The sequence below is a fragment of the Odocoileus virginianus genome, chromosome 4 (genome assembly GCF_023699985.2).
Source record: "Odocoileus virginianus isolate 20LAN1187 ecotype Illinois chromosome 4, Ovbor_1.2, whole genome shotgun sequence".
NCBI classification, from domain to species: Eukaryota; Metazoa; Chordata; class Mammalia; order Artiodactyla; family Cervidae; genus Odocoileus; species Odocoileus virginianus.
The window spans coordinates 15,695,864-15,712,175 of record NC_069677.1 but is presented as its reverse complement, the minus strand read 5'-3'; the positions used below and the strand labels follow the sequence as shown (position 1 = coordinate 15,712,175).

The following is a 16,312-nucleotide window of genomic DNA, read 5'->3' as shown; positions in this document are numbered from 1 at the left end:
TGTGTCCAATTCTTTGCAACCCCATGGACTGCAGCCCACCAGTCTCCTCTCTTGGTGGTGTTAGCTTCTAAATGACACAGCCACAGGCGCCATGACAGTTGACAGTTGTTGTGACAGCAATCTGAAAAGCTCATACAAGGAATGGAAAGGAGAATTGACCCATTTCTGGGTCCAAACCATACTCTTATTCTGGGATAATTCATGAATATTCCTCCCACTGTTTTTGAGTCCATCTCTTTTACTTCAACCCTCCTATATATTTGGTGTCTCCACACAAATTGGGTTGAGAAGTTGTTTTGTGAACTAGATTCCCTTTTCCCCATTCTTTGTACATTGAGTACAGCGCATGCTATTCAAGTGTCAGCATTGGTTTCATTATTGGCTACATGAATATGATCAGAAAAAGAACCTCCTTGGCCAGGACAGGGGATCTCAGCCCAGGCTAGGACCCCAACTAGGGTCAGGTTAACCAATTCAGTGGCAAGGCCATAAGGAATTCTGGAATAAGCAAAAATGAATACTAGGTGTCTCTAATAGGAAAGTACATATTATTTAGAGCACACCCTTGTGGGCTGATTCTAGTCTCTGCGCTCCTTCTGCAGCTCTGTAAGTTGTAGGGAACAGAGGACACACAGGGATTCTTGACCGCTGACATGCACACTAGCTGGGCAGCCCCCATCCATGGTGCAAAAGCCAGTTGGCTGTGTCCATTTGAAGATGCATTTAAAGATTTCTGATCTACACATGTGTCTCTTTTTAAGATTCTCCCTTGAATCAATTGTAACATCTCTCCAATTCACTCATTGACAATAAATTAAAGAAAACCATTCGCAAGTGTTCATTTGTTATCTGTGTGAGGGTTATGATTTTATCTTCTTTGAAGACACTCTGGTAGCAACAGACATGACTCTTATTGTAGAGATAGGGAGATTGAGACTTGGAAAAGCTAAGCAAGTTTACCTACCAGGTATCATCATTGGTAAAAAGCAAAGTTTTAATTCAAACACAGGTTGACCTTCCCACTCCACCATCTGCCACTTCATCTCACCCAGTTACCATGCCATCCTGCCTAGATAATTTTGAATATTTATTTATTTACTTATGGCTGTGCCAGACCTTCATTACAGCATGTGGGATCTTAGTTCCCCAAACAGGGATCAAATCCATGTCCCCTGCATGGGAATGCAGATTTTTAACCACTGGACCACTGGATAACTTTAAAGGAATGGACACTGGCTGTCAGGTACTAGTCTAGCTATTTTAGGTGTGTTAATTCATTTAACTCTCCCCTCAGTCTCTGAAGTGAGTGTGAGTCTAGCCCACCTTCCGAAAGAACAAGTTGTGTGTAGAGAGATCAGGCAGTCAAAATGGGGTGCAGAGCCTGGCATCAAGGCTGAAGCTCTTAGCAGCCACTTGTCCCTTCTACCTCTCTTTTCCTCCATCTAAATTTTGGTAAACTGAAGCCGCCTTGGTTAGTCATGTGGTTATCTGTAAGATGAAAGTATTAGTCACTCAGTCATGTCTGACTACATGCGACCCCATGGACGCCTGCCAGGATCCTCTGTCCATGGGATTTCCCAGGCAAGAATACTGGAGTGGAATAGCCATTCCCTTCACCAGGGGATCTTCCCACCCCTCCTCCCCCCACCCCCCCCCAGAGATTGAACCTGGGTGCCCTGCATTGCAAGTGGATTCTTTACCATCTGAGTTACCAAGGAAGCCCCATCTGTAAGGTACCAATGTCTAGAAACTTCAATTTTGAAAGGAGCTCGAGGCAGTGTATTCATTTCCTAAGACTAAGTGCCACAAACCAGGCACCGAAAAACAACAGAAATGTACTCATTCTCAGTTTTGGAGGCTAGAAGTCTGAGATCAAGGTGTTGTTGGCAGGGCTGCTCTCTGTCTGTCAGCTCCAGGGGAGTCCTCCCCAACCTCCGCTAGCTCCTGGTGTTTGCTGGTGATGCTAGGTTCTCCTTCATTTGGAGATGGATCTCTCCCATCCTCTGCCCTTCCACGGCATTCTCCTGGCACATCTCAGTGACGTCCTACCCTCTTCCTTCTGTTCCTGTCTGTGTCCAAATTTCCCTTTTTACAAGGACACCAGTTATATTGAATTGGAGTCCACCTAAAGACCTCATCTTAGCTTGCTTAAATCTGCAAAGACTCTATTTCCAAATAAGGTCATATGCGGAGGTAAGGAGTGTTAAACCTACAGTGTCTCTTTTTGAGGGGTCGGTAGGGAGACACAATCCAGCCCATAAAGGGGAGCATACTGAAATTCAACCTTTCCCAAAGTATGCCCACAGTGTGCTCCTCTCAACAAAGCTCTGTAGAGAAAAGGCTTCTGTGGTCCCAAAGATTGGGAAACTCCTGCTCCCTGCCTGCCAGCCCTCACAGTGGTGAACCTCAGAGGTCATTAGCATATAAACATCCTTAAAAGAGCTGCAAGAAGAAGCCTGCTCTCTTTAAGTTGGCATTTCCCAAACTTATTCGAGCACAGATGCTTTGGGGTGTCTTTGTTGTGCTAATAGTGTTCTGTGGAACAGACCTGGAGAAACTCATAAGACTAGACCGTGGAACCAGAGAGAGCTAGCCTGGCATGGTGACCCTGCTAGTACTGAATATGTGGCCTTAGGCAATTTATTTTCCTCTCTGAGTCTCAGTTTTCTCATCTGTAAAATGGAAATGGGAATTCCTAATTAATTATTATACTTAGGGAGGGTTCTACTGCTATAATAAACAGACTCCCAATAGTCTAAGGGCTTGGAAACAATAGGGTATAAGTTTACATCTTGCTGAGGACTGGGTGGGGAACATAGGGACTGAGCAATCTTTTTTTCACACAGGCTGACAGATGTTCTGTCATTTTAAATCTGTGGTTTCCAAGGTCATCCTGGGGCTAGCCCCTGTTCCATGCAGGCAGAAGGGGATGGAGTTTAGAGAGGGCTTCCTGGGAGGTTTTCATGGGTCAGGCTCTGTAGTGGAGCAACTCACTTCTGCTCACCACCGCCTGGTCAGAACCCAGTTCTCTGGGTGCAACTAGCAGTAAAGCTGGAAACTGTGGTCCCTGAATGAGCAGCTACTTCCCATCAAGGCCTCAACCCTAAAGAAACGGAAGTAGGGATTTCGGCTGAAGGTTAGCCATCTCTGCCACTTACCTTGCAGGTGTGTTCTGAGGATTAAATGAGGCTTTTGACATATGCAAAGTCTTAAGCATCACAGATAACTAAATAAATGGCAACCATTTAAAAAGGAGAAGGATATGACAAGGAAGTGCCTTGAGAGATGAAATCAGAGACAAGCCCAGGGCAGTGCAGACATGTGGGCCCATCCTCTTCTTTCTTCCCAAGGCATCCTGGTGGCCGCTTGTCTGGTGTGTGGCGGGAATGGGGAACACAACATTTCAGGGTGTCGTTCAACCCAGAGCAGCTTCACCCCCTCCCACTTCCTTTCCAGCCAGATGGAGCAGTGTGTGCTCCAGAGTCTTGACAGCCTCACAGCTTCCCAGCGGTGGCCCCCAGGACTGTAGATCCCACCTTCCTGCGGTTGCAGAGCCAGCTGAGGGATGGGCAGCACGCCAGGCCCCTGGAGCACACGCCAACTGTAGACTCTCAGGATGCTGGGGGGAAGGGGAGGGGCTCTCACCAGATCACCAAGACCACAGCCTCTTTAGCAAAGGCCTCCAGAGACCAACAACCCATGGCTTCCTCCTGTCCATGATTTCCGCATCTACCTGGCCATGTAGCACAAGTGAGAACAATCTCTAGACCTCCTGCTCTCTGGACTGCATTGGTCTCAAGGGACCATAATGGGTCAGTAAAGCAAGCCCTCTGCCTTCCAAGAATTCCTGCTTAAAGTCCATATTAGTTATTAAAACAACTGCATCACATATCACATCCAGCCCCTCCACACAAATCCAGTTCCAACAGATGTCGCCCAGTAACCCCTCCCCACCGTTCTTGCCTGTAAATAAGCTTTCAGAGCTGCCATCAATGTGTACATACAACTCTGCTCTTGACTCTTCTCACTCCACTTTGTATACACTTTCCCATGGATCTGGGTCATCCCGATGTTGAATACTTCACAGAACTGCAAAATATATGGGAGACATATTTTGTTTTAGAATCTGAATACCCAGAACATCTGGGTGATGCTGAGACAACCAGAGAGATTCTTGCTGACGCTGCAAGTCTCCAAGTCCACGTCCCCTCGCAGAGGAAAATGCCGTGTTTTGCATCTGTACAAACGCACTTAGGTTTTCTCCAGCACAGTGGATCGTGGGGTGTGACAGTTAGTAATTTCTTCCCTGGAAGTGGCATGACCCGCAGGAGTTAACCGTTGGCTGAGGTTGCGAGTGCAGCCAAAATTTATTGGTTTTGATCCCCTCACCGTTCTCTGCGTAAATTAAAATGTGACATTATTACACCCTGCAACAGCCCACTGGTGACCTTTAGCACTCTCCCCATTCTGCAGCCATTATTCAGCATAATTTGACTGCAAGTTTGAGGCAAGCCCGGAGAGCAGGGAGGGCTGGGTGGGGGCAGGGGATGGCAGAGTCCAAATTAGAAACAGATTTAAAGAGCATTTGCAGGGAATTAGGCAGCGGGCCAGGAGTGCTTGCTGGCAGCGTGCGGAACCCCTCTTTAGGGACTGTCAGCTCCTCCTAGGTTTCCACTGCGGATGTTTCCCGGCCAGAACGCAGCTGGGTTTCAGTTGTCAAAGCCTCAGCCAAGACATCTGAGCAGGGGAAGAGTGCCTGTGTGCACACGCGTGTAGGAGCCCAGGCCACCTTCACACGCGCCAGCGACTCCAAGGCTGCCCCCCCGTGTGGTTCCACACATCCACACCTGCAAAGGCTTGTCCTGAACCGGACACATACCCCCAGACGTGCAGAGGTGTGAACAGACACAGGTGCACGTGGAGGAAACCAAGATGGGCACACTCCATGTGTACACAAGGAGATTTGGGCTGCGCCCCAGCCCACACTTTCTAAGAGGAATTCCAGAGCATGTTTCTCAGTCCACACCACCACCACACAGCAAGGCTCGCCGTGTGACCTGGGGCTGGGGTTTAGCCCTTCAGCCTCTCTGAACTTCTGTGTCTTTAACCAGGAAGTGTAAATAATGGCAGGTGTGATGATCAAAATGAGATAATAAAGGTGAACACTCGGGGACAGAGATGTGAGAAATGGCGAGGGGATGGCAGTGGTGAAGACAACTAACCTTTGCTTCACATCCTTTGTAGAGGAGACAGAAAGCATTTCTCTGACTGGATTTTCAGCACAATAAAGGATGTGAAGCCTCTTACATCACATGGGGAGAGCAAGAGCCACTGTGGCCGAGAAGAGACGCATGCGGACAGCCCCCACGGGCACAGCTCTGTGGGTACAGGCCCATCAGTAGGCTGCCCTGGGGAAGGGGAGGGGGCTTGGGCATGTATAACAGGCGCTGAGACCGACGATCTGCTTTGCCATCTCCCTTCCTCCATACATGCCTTGTTCCCCTGCTGACCCTGCCACACCATCTCATCCTCCACCCACACTCCTGGGGAGAAATAGCTCCCCTTTGCTCCTCTCCCTTCTCACCTCTGGGGCTTCCCTCCAGTCATCCAAACTCCCAGAACCCCACTCCTCCCTGAGTCCCTCAGCCTCTGATCTATCCAAGGGCACCATCTGCCCTTACCTGGGAATATCCTAAGCAACAACAGGCCCTAGTTCTGGGTGCTGGGGGTATGAGAAAGAGCGGTCAGACATGAATTAGACGTCACCTTGCTTGGGGGTTCATGGCCCAGTAGAGGGATCAGCCTAACACAAAATACTACAGGAGACCCGGTCAGAAAATGCCAGAACAGGGCATGAGCTCTGCATAGACTCTGGGAGGTTAGAAGCAGTAAGGCACACCTCACTGTGCAGGTTAGGACACCCTAATACACGACAAGAACAGGATAGGTGTTGCCAGTGCCCAGATATAGACTGCCGGTGGCACTGTCCGGAGACTCTCGGACCACACTGCACATCAGACCAGTGCCCAAACCTCGGAGGATGGTGGGAGGAATGGGGGAAAACATGAAGGTGGCCAGGGGTCAGGCGGGGAAGCAGGCATTTCTAGATCTTTAGTTCGTCATCAAATGCATGAGGATCCCCTCCTGTGTGCTGAGTGCTGGGAATGCAAAGACTAGTGAGACACAGATGCTGCTTCGTGGAACTGTCAAGTGAGAACAACTGACACACACACGCCAGTGCCGTGGGACATGTGCTCTATAGAAACGGGCTGTGTGTGTGGTGCTCTGAGGCACGGAGGAGCCATCTCATGCACACAGGAGGACAAGAGAAGTCTCCCAAAAGAGGTGGATGGACAGGGAGCCGAAAGGAGTTCAGGACTGGTGTCAGGAGTGACGGGAGAGATGAGACTAGACAGATTACCATGGATGGGCCACACTGGTTCACTCACTCTCACTCATCGATTCAACAAATATTATGAGCAACCACTTGGCAGGTCCTTTGCTGGAAGCTGAGACTGCAGTGGTGAGCAAGACAGCTACAGGTGGTTGAACTAAGGTTGTAACAGTGGAAATGGAGAGAAACCAGTATTTTTAAGAGTGAAACAAGTAGCTTTAATTGGATGATGGGCAGAGGAGGGAATGATCTAAGCTGATTGTCAGGTTCCTAGCTGGGTGCTGAGTGGAGGAGGAGCCCTTCCCTGATGGAGAGGGTCACAGAAATGGAAGCAGGTTGAGGGGGCTGGGAAATGAGGAGTCTGCACCACTCTTACCTGTTTGCAGGGCCAGCGGGACACTGGCAGTAGCCAGCATCCAAGGTGGGCTGTGCAGTGAGAGCTGCTGACCATCCAGACCAGAACGGAATCCCAGCTGAAGACACAGAGAACATTCGAGAATGTGGCAAGAGATTCACCAGCTGCCTGGGCTAAGAGTGGGGTTTTGGACAGAGTTCTAGTGCTAGGGAGGACCTGGGGGACTAAAGGCAAAATCCTCAGTTTGGTCCAGGTGCTTCAGGTACTGGAACTGTAGCCACACAAAGGCCAGTCCCCTTCTGCTGGCAGACAGGTCAGACTTGGGTGTCCAAACCCACAAGAGGAAGCTGGGAAGGAGCCACTAGCACTCTTAGCAGTAATACTCGTGTTAGATCTGCCCTCTCCTCAGCCCTCAGTACAGAGTTGATAGTATGTGTTCCAGAAATACTCTCCTGGAGCATGAAGACACTCAAGAGAAGTAAGAGACACTAGGTGGTCTCTTACGGAGTTTTCTCTCAATTGCTGCTGGCCCCTTTCAGCTGCTTTAGGAAAAAACCCCATTTGCTTAATATCCCCCATAAAGATGGCAGCTTTTAGTGTCAACCTTTACCCTTCTGGAGCACAGGTCAGAGCCTTGAAGTGCATGCTCTTTGAAACCCCAGACACTAGCCCTACAACTGGGTTCCCTAAAAGGCTGCCATTCTGATGAAGTCCAGGCTAACTGCTTAACGCAAATATTCAGACAGCACAAATCAGGCTGAAGTTTAGGGCCTGGAATAAATAAATGAGAACAAACCGCCAAGCAAAGATGCAAAGAGTGAATTTTCAATGCTAAAGCTTATCCCCTTAAGATGAGTCTCCTGTGAAGAGGTAGGTTTCAAAAGTTTGTGCTCAAGAAAGGTTGCTTCATCAGCAAATAAGACAGGGTGCAAGGCCAATCTGGAGTGACTAGTTTGTTTGTTTTTTCTTCTTCTTCTTTTTTTTTTTTTTTTGGCTAAAAATTGTCAGAAGCTCACATCTTGGGAGAGATTTCACCCATCTGCATGATAGGACAGAGGTTATGGACAGTCAGCTGCAGGAGGGCTTTTAATAGCGCACTCCTGGCACATGATAGGTGTAACCCATGCTGATACTGGGAGGCTAAGCCCCCCAGAACAACTCACCATGGCACATTGCGATAGGGTCAACACCCTTCCCGTAATCCCAGGCTATCCTTAGTGACATGTCTCACTCAACTCAGCTGTCCCTGAGGCTGGAGAAGAGGTGGCCGAGAGGGAGCTGCCTTGCTGGAGCTCGCCAGCCCTATGGCAGCAAAGCTAAGAAAAGAACCCGGGAGTCTAGCTCCAGCTCTGAAGAGGTTCCTCATCTGTGCTGTGAACATGAACTGTGAGCATACTCAGCCTCTTTTGCCTATATTCCTCTTCATATAAAAAACCATCCTCTTGGCATGTTGATTACTCTCCAAGGAATAGATTTATCTTAGAATCAGTGATTATAATGTATTTTGCATATACAGAAAGGATAAGAGATAAATGCAATATGCAGAGGCAATCTAGTAATAAGCATATCACACTTCTGGTTCATGGCTAGTGAAACTTGGGCTCAAATATATTTATGATAAAACTGATTTTGTAATATGTACTCCATTGACTACATCACAGATGATTTGTTTTTAAAGGCATTTCCAGAAAAAAAAAAAGTTCTTTTATTATCACATACTTGGAGTTTGAGATAGATTTGCATTAAATATTAAACTTAATATGTTGCATTTAATGAACAATAAGGGACTTCCCAGGTGGTCCTGGTAGTAAAGAGCCTGCCTGCAAATGCAGGAGATGTAAGAGATGAGGGTTCAATCCCTAGATCAGGAAGATTCCCTGGAGGAGAGCATGGCAACCCACTCCAGTATTCTTGCCTGGAGAATCCCATGGACAGAGGAGCCTGGCAGGTTACAGTCCACAGCGCCGCACAGTCAGATATGACAGAAGCGACTTAGCACGTATGCAATGAACTATAAAGTAAATGGGAAAAGTATGATAACAAAAATCCCAAAAGTATCTCCTTGTCTCTTCCCAGATGCTGGGTCTGGAAGATCTCCATGAGAACCTGAGATGACCTGAAGTTGTCACAGAGATATAAAATGCAAGAAAAACAACTAACAGACCAAATGCAGCAGATCCTAAAACCAAAGTGAACAGTCCGGGCTTGTATCACAGGCCCGGAGGGCGTGTGGTCCCTGATGGCCTGAGAATAGAACCAGCTGCCACCAGGATGGGAGTGGGCCGGACTTCCTGCCTTTTGGTCAGACAGACTGCCTTCCTGAATTACTAGGTCTAGGAAGCAGTGGTGACAGGGTGGGGGCGGGGTGGAGAAGTCACACGTGTCACAGACAACCCCCCATTGCAGCCCTCTTCCTCGCTGCCACCTCACTTCCCCTCTTACAGACCAGTTACCTAATCTGAGCACACTCAGATGGTATCTGGGAGCTCTAACGGCTCTGAAATCAAACAGTTCTAGAATTCAGACACAAGACCGGCAACTAAGATACAGGCAAAAGCCCAGCCCCAAAAACCAGTGCTGGATGTCATAGGTGAGACACCAAGTGTGGGGTCGAGACTCAAACAGCAGTGACTCTGCATTGAGGCCTGAGCTTGCACTCAGCAAGGCCAAGTGCCCTTACGTGCACAGTCGTGGTTCTTGCCCATGTGGGCATTGCTAGCACCGATGGGAAGACACAGCTTACACAGGTTGGTCCACCAGGCATCTAATCCATAATCCCAGTCTCTCTCCATCACACAATGCTAGACACTGGCTTACACTGGATTTATAAGCCTGGGCGCACCTAACCTTCATCCTCCCACCCCTCCTGACTCTGGTAGCACTAGGAGAAACACACCCCTGCCTCCCTTCTCCCCTGAGGAGGAGGATTCATCTAATGGGGTAAGTTTGGAAGAAGAACCTGTGCCTGCAGGGGGCAACCTTCTGGCCTTGGCCAATATATCCAAAAGGTCATCATTTCTATATGTGCTCAAAAGGCCATCATTTTCTATATGTGCTCATTTCTATATAAAGCCCATCATTTCTATACATGCCCATTTCTATATAAAGCCCATCATTTCTACATGTGCTCAAAAGCCCATCATTTTTATATGTACTCAAAAGCCACATGTGGCTGGTGGCTGCTGCATTGGACAGCACAATCTTAGAGGCTAATCCACTGACCTCCTATGTCCCAGCTTGAAGACTTCCAGGGGAGGAGAGGTCCCCACCTTTGGAATCACTCTTGTTACTTGGTGGTCACTTCTGGCTGCTAGAAACATCTTCACATCAAACTGCAACCTGCCTCCTTGTACTCTCCCACATCTCAATTCTAGTCCTGCCCACCCCCTGCCCCGACCACGTTGAGTCCTTGGCAGCTCCTCCAATATTTAAAGACAGGATACACTCTCCCAGTTCTCCAGAGCCTGACTCTTCTCAGGATTAAACGGCCTGTGTTACCTCTGCTGTTCCTCACATGACCCAGGGTCTTTGAGGCCCTTTGTGGGTTCATCACCGTTGGACCCTGGTCGGCCACTCAACTTGCCTTTGTCTCTCTGAGAGACAGTCAGAAGGGAACACGTGCCCCTAGAAGGATACTCAGGCTTGTTTCAAATACCTTCCTGCTGCCTCCACGTCAGTCCCCAACCCTGGCACTGTTTGCTGGAAGACAGTTTCCCATTTATTTCTCATTTGAGAACACTAGATTTATAACTGTTGTGGACACTGTTGTTTTTGACTACCCAGCATGCAGTCTTCCTAATTTAGAAGAATCCCCAAATAGGTGAAAGCCACGGCCCTGTCTCCTTGATGGAGGCTGAAAGGGAACCGACTTCCACCCCTCACATCACAGGCTCATGCCTGAGCGGATGGTGTGAGCTCTGTTCCAGCTGTGATGCTTGGTTCCTGCATTTTTCATACATTCTTTCTGATGATTGAGAGAAGTGGCTGAAGGTGCAGTGGAGAGAGTTCTAGAATATCAGACAAACTTCCTAGTACCAGTGCTGCTAAGCAGTTCTCCAGAAGTATATTCAAACCCACCTTGGGGCTCTGAACGCAGAGCAGTTCTCTAAAATAGAGACCAAGACTGAGATAGAAGACCTGTGCTTTTTCCTGCTGTTACTAGGGACTACTTTTCCCACCTGGGAGAGGAGCCCTGAGACCCTGGATGCAGGTGGTGGCAGGGACTTGGAGTCAGGACAATCTGGGCCCCATTCCAGCTCAAACCCTGATATTGAAGGACCCTGGGCAAATGGCTTTCCTACCCTGGGTCTCAGGTTTTCCACATGGAAAAGAGAGGACTGAGTGGTTTTTTAAGGTTCTTTTTCATTCTGATTCTCTATGACTCTGAACCCTGTAGGAGCTGTTATTTCCTTGAGATTTACTTACTGTTTTCCCACTTTTTGCTGGCTTTTGTATTAACACTTTACACATTTGTGAATGGATAAAGAAAATGTGATATATCCATACCATGGACTATTATTCAGTCACAAAAAGGAATAAAGTACCGATACATCTACAATATAGGGCTTCCCTGGTGGCTTAGAGGTAAAGAACCTGCCTGTCAATGCAAGAGACGTAAGAGATGAGGGTTCAGTCCCTGAGTCGGGAAGATCCCCTGGAGAAGGACATAGCAACCCACTCCAATATTCTTGCCTGGAGAATTCAATGGACAGAGGAGCCTGGTGGGCTACAGTCCATAGGGTCTCAAAGAGTCAGACACAACTGAAGAGACTTGGCAAGCACGCACGCACATCTATAATATAGATGAACCTTGAAAACACTGTTAAGTGAAAAATCCTAGTCACCAAAGACTATAGATGGTATGCTTCTTTATATGAAATGTTCTGATAGGCAGATCTATAATGACATAAAGTGAACTACTGATTGCCTAGGGCTAGCAGGAAATGGGGAGTAATGGCCAAGAGGTATAGGATTCCTTTTAAAGATGATGAAAATGTTCTGAAATTGACTTTGGTGATGGTTGCACAGCTCTGAATATACAAAAAAAATATGCAGTTGAAATCGATGACTTGTATAGCCTGTGAATTGTATCTCAACAAAGCTGTGGGAAAAAAATCAGGCAACAAGCTTGAGAGAAATCTAATGTATTTTAAAGCTGTGCTCATGGCATTGGAGGACACCCTTGAAAATTAAATCCACTCATAACCCAACAATACTATGTTTGCTGTTTAACGTCTCTCCCTTGGTCAATTAATAAAATTAATTTGTTAATTTAAATGTAACATCTATAAAATTGTCCCTTCTTAGCAGGTCTAATTAACATCTAATGGGATCAGGAAGAGAAGAGATGGTGCCTGACCAGTTCTCACATTTGATTCCAGAGAGTTCACTGGGAGTGGTTTCTCTTTTCTCTAGACTTATTAGGTTCTCATGGAAACTGACGGTAAGTTCTTATGGAAGCATTATAGAACAGTGCCTATCATACTTTGATATGCACACCAGTCAGATGGGGATCTTAGATTAATTTAGCAGGTCTGGGGTGGGGCCTGAGAGCCTGCATTTCTAACAAGCTTCCCAGTGTTGTGGATTCTGCTGAACCATGGTCGACACTTCAAGTTGCCAGGATCCAGGAATGCATTATCCAATGTGGCTACTGAACACTTGCAATGTTCTGATCTGAACTGAGATGTAGGTGAGTGAAGGGGAGAATGTAAATGATGTAAGATAGACACTAGATTTCAAAGATTTGGCAACAAAACAAAAGAATGTGAAATAATAATTTTTATATTTGTTGCATGCTGGAAAAATAGTATTTTGAACACATCAAATTAAATAAAATGAATTTTTTAATTAGAAGTCTTATTTGTGAGAGATACTTGTAGTCCCCTGCCCCCACCATTATTTATCTTCCCTTCTTCCTTAATAATAGACTTTCACCTGGACACATGGTGGTCAGCTGAAATTAAGACTACATTTCCCAGCTTCTCTTGCAGTTAGGTGGGACCATGTGACTAATCATTGCATGAAATGTAGGGAAAAGAGCCATGTGGCTTCCAAGATCCTTTCTTAAGGGATGACACTGATGCATTCTTTGCCACCTTCTTCATTCCTTCCTCTAGACTGCTGCCTAGAATGCAAAGATATTGTCATGTCAGGCAATAAGGTCAAGGCCAGGCCCAAGAGAAGAACAAAATGTAAAGTCCACAATGGCAGAGATTTTTGTTTGTCCTTTTTTTCCCTTCCTCTATTTCTATAATGCCAGTACCTAATTGGTGCTAAACAAATTTTGCTGACTAACTGACTGACGGGTGAAATGAATGAATAAATCTGGATCTCTGATACTAGTGAGGTGACATCAACTTCAGACCACCCACCAAAACTTTTACATGAAAGAGAAACAAACTTCTACCTTGCTTAAACACAAACCGAATCCTAATCAATACAATATTGAGAAGTCCTATAACTGCTTTATACCACAGAAGGTTCACTTAAAATGCTAAGTTGCTGCTGCTGCTAAGTCGCTTCAGTCGTGTCCGACTCTGTGCCACCCCATAGATGGCAGCCCACCAGGCTACCCTGTCCCTGGGATCCTCCAGGCAAGAACACTGCAGTGGGTGGTCATTTCCTTCTCCAACGCATGAAAGTGAAAAGTGAAGGAGAAGTAGCTCAGTCATGTCTGACTCTTAGCGACCCCATGGACTGCAGCCTACCAGACTCCTCCATCCATGGGATTTTCAAGTCAAGAGTACTAGAGTGGGTTGCCATTGCCTTCTCTGAAAATGCTAAGTTAAACCTCAGTAAATGTAACCACATTTTAAATGCATCGTGACATTCATCTTTTCAATGTTATAGATTATTTTACCATGTCTGAAAGTGAAGTGAAAGTGAAGTCATTCAGTCGTGTCCAACTCTTTGCGACCCCATGGACTGTAGTCTACCAGGTTCCTCCATCTGTGGGATTCTCCAGGCAGGAATATTGGAGTGGGTTGTCATTTCCTTCTCCAGGAGATCTTCCCAACCCAGGGATCAAACCCGGGTCTCCCACATTGCAGGCAAACGCTTTACCGTCTGAGCCACCAGGGAATCTCTTTATCATGTCTAAATCCATCCATTCGTTTAATAAGCTGAGGTTTCAATATTTCAAGTTTCTAAAACCAAGACATGCCTCTCACAGTTCTTTCTTACTAACAATTCAAAGCACTGTAGAAATTCCAACCAGCGGTATTTTTCCTAACAGTCCTGGGGTATAGGTGAGTTAGCATCAAAAAGGAGCATTTTATAACAAAGAGATCAGCTGATTAAGAGAAATATTTCTATGTCATTCTCTGTCCATCACACGTCACTACTTCTAAATCACAAAAGGACTTTTATATTAGAGAGGTTAGTAACAGCATATTTTAAGCAAAAACAGCTGTTTTCCTCTTAGTTTTAAGAAAAAGATTTCAATTCATTTACCCAAGTTTTTTGCTTTGCTGATGTCTGAGAAGAATTATGTCTTTTTGCATTGCTCTGTTAAAGAAAATACCTTTGTGCTTCTAGAAATGCCACTAGGCTACCTAACTCTGGTGTGCAAACAGATGGGGATGAAAGTCCCATCGATAACGTGTGAAGCACCGTGTCCTAGTTCCCTATTCTTAGGGGAGCAAGAGAGGCAAGAGGATTCCAATAAGCCCCGAGTGGGTAGCAGATAAGATCGGGGATAGAGTTGGGGTGGACCAGAGAGGTCCAGAGAGGACCGATATGGACCGGTCCTGGGTGTTTGCACTTGAGGCCATTTCCAAGGTTGAGGAGAGCTGCTATCACCCATCAGCAGAAAGTCAAGGAGAACGTCCACGTGATTTTTCACCCTTCCATTTCCTGTACCCTGGAGGCCTCATCCTTCATTCCAAGCTCGCCAGGCTTTGAAGTTGTAGGAGACCAAGAACCAGCTGCTGATCATGCTGTTAGCGCAAGTTCATGTGACTAACGCACAGTGAGGCCAAACAAACTGAAACGTCAGTTTGGAGCAGAGAAAGGTTTACTGCAGGGCACTGCAAGACTGGTGGCTCATGCTCTAAAAATCCCTGAGCTCCCCATAGGGTTTCAGCAAAGCATATTTAAAGGCCAAGTGAAGGAGAGCGGTCTCAGAATCAGTTTGAGCACAAGTGTCTGACGGGCTGATGATGAAGGAACATGGTGGGGTCACAAGGTTAACCTTATCCGTCCTTAGGCTCCAGGAAGCCTGGGGCTGTGTGCTCATGATAGTCAAGTAGTCAACATCTTCCACGCAGTGGGGGGTTTTCATATCTGCCACACAACTCAGGAAATGTGCATCAAATACTGTTATCTAGGTACTTCAGAGGGGAGCTAAAGCAGAGGATGTGGGGGAAGGCCACTCCGTTACAGTGCTGGATTCATGACTGGTCACAATGACAGGTTCTTTTGTTGCTAGGAGGAGCCCTCTGTGACACCAGAGGAACTCTGGAAGAACAGTTTAGTCACATAGCACTCACACTGGCCGCATCATTATCCTACCAGATTGGAAGCCTCGCGTTTAGTGTTAGAGAGCTGATCCATAACCCCAATGCCAGCACATTTCTTTTCTGGATGTACCAGGGACGCTTCTAGACAGAAAGCATCTGATGTATAAGTTCTCTTTTAACTGACTAAGAGGGAACTTAAATATCAGATGCTTTAATATACCATCGGCACAAATTTTCCCAGAGCTAAGTTCCAAACTAGAACTGAGTGAAGTACCTTTAAATACAGTGTTTAAAAACTCTAGGGCTACAGGATAGTATTTAATGCCTGATTTGTGACATTTTGGAGAGGATGGGAATTCTGGGGTATGAGAAGGTAGAAGTGCATAACAACATAAAAATACAAAAGAGGCGAATGCACAGAGTGAAGTTCATCTGTGAGGCTAGGACAAGTGGCATGGCAAGCAAAGGATGCTAAGGGATGAAGCTGGAGAGACCAACAAAGATCAATGGAGAACAGGTCTGGCTAAGAAACTGGACTTTGGTCTACTATGAATGGGGAAGCACTGGAGATTTTAGAAGCTGAGAGAGACAAAGTAAATGTGTATTTTGAAACATAAACATAACAGCATAGTGGTTGAATGCATAGAGTTGTGAGTCACTGGAAGCAGCTACTGCAATTGCATAGGTGTAAGACGGTGACAGGAGGGGTATTGGGAGGAAGGGAGGGTGGCTCTTTGGTGGCTGCTGGTCTTGGGATAGAAGGGAGCAAGCCTCATCTGCAGATGACCTTCAGATTTCTGACTTGGGATCTGGAGAGATGGAGACAGAGAAGCAGCTTGACTTCCTTGGCGGTCCAGTGGTTAAGACTTGGCCTTTCAGTGCAGGGAGTGAGGGTTTGATCCCACATGCAGCCAAAACACTAAATATAAAACAGAACCAATATTGCAACAAACTCAATAAAGACTTAAAAAAAAATAGAGCAGCTTAGGAAGTGGAGGATAAAGATGAGGAGGTCTGTTCTAGACAGTGAGTTTAGGATGCTTATGGGAGACCCACATGGGAGACTTCTGCAAAACTGCCTGGGTCTACATGACCCTACTT

The 16,312-nt window shown here is 46.6% G+C and overlaps 1 long non-coding RNA gene across 1 annotated transcript; it reads right to left on the bottom strand.

Annotated features, from left to right (window-relative positions):
* Window positions 1–3,964: 3,964 nt before the first annotated feature.
* On the bottom strand, window positions 3,965–15,141 carry LOC110130004 (uncharacterized). Its single transcript, XR_011487136.1, has 3 exons — window positions 14,944–15,141; window positions 6,771–6,867; window positions 3,965–4,089 (listed from the first exon to the last, which is right to left on the bottom strand). It is a non-coding gene; the product is annotated as an uncharacterized lncRNA (long non-coding RNA).
* Window positions 15,142–16,312: the final 1,171 nt, after the last annotated feature.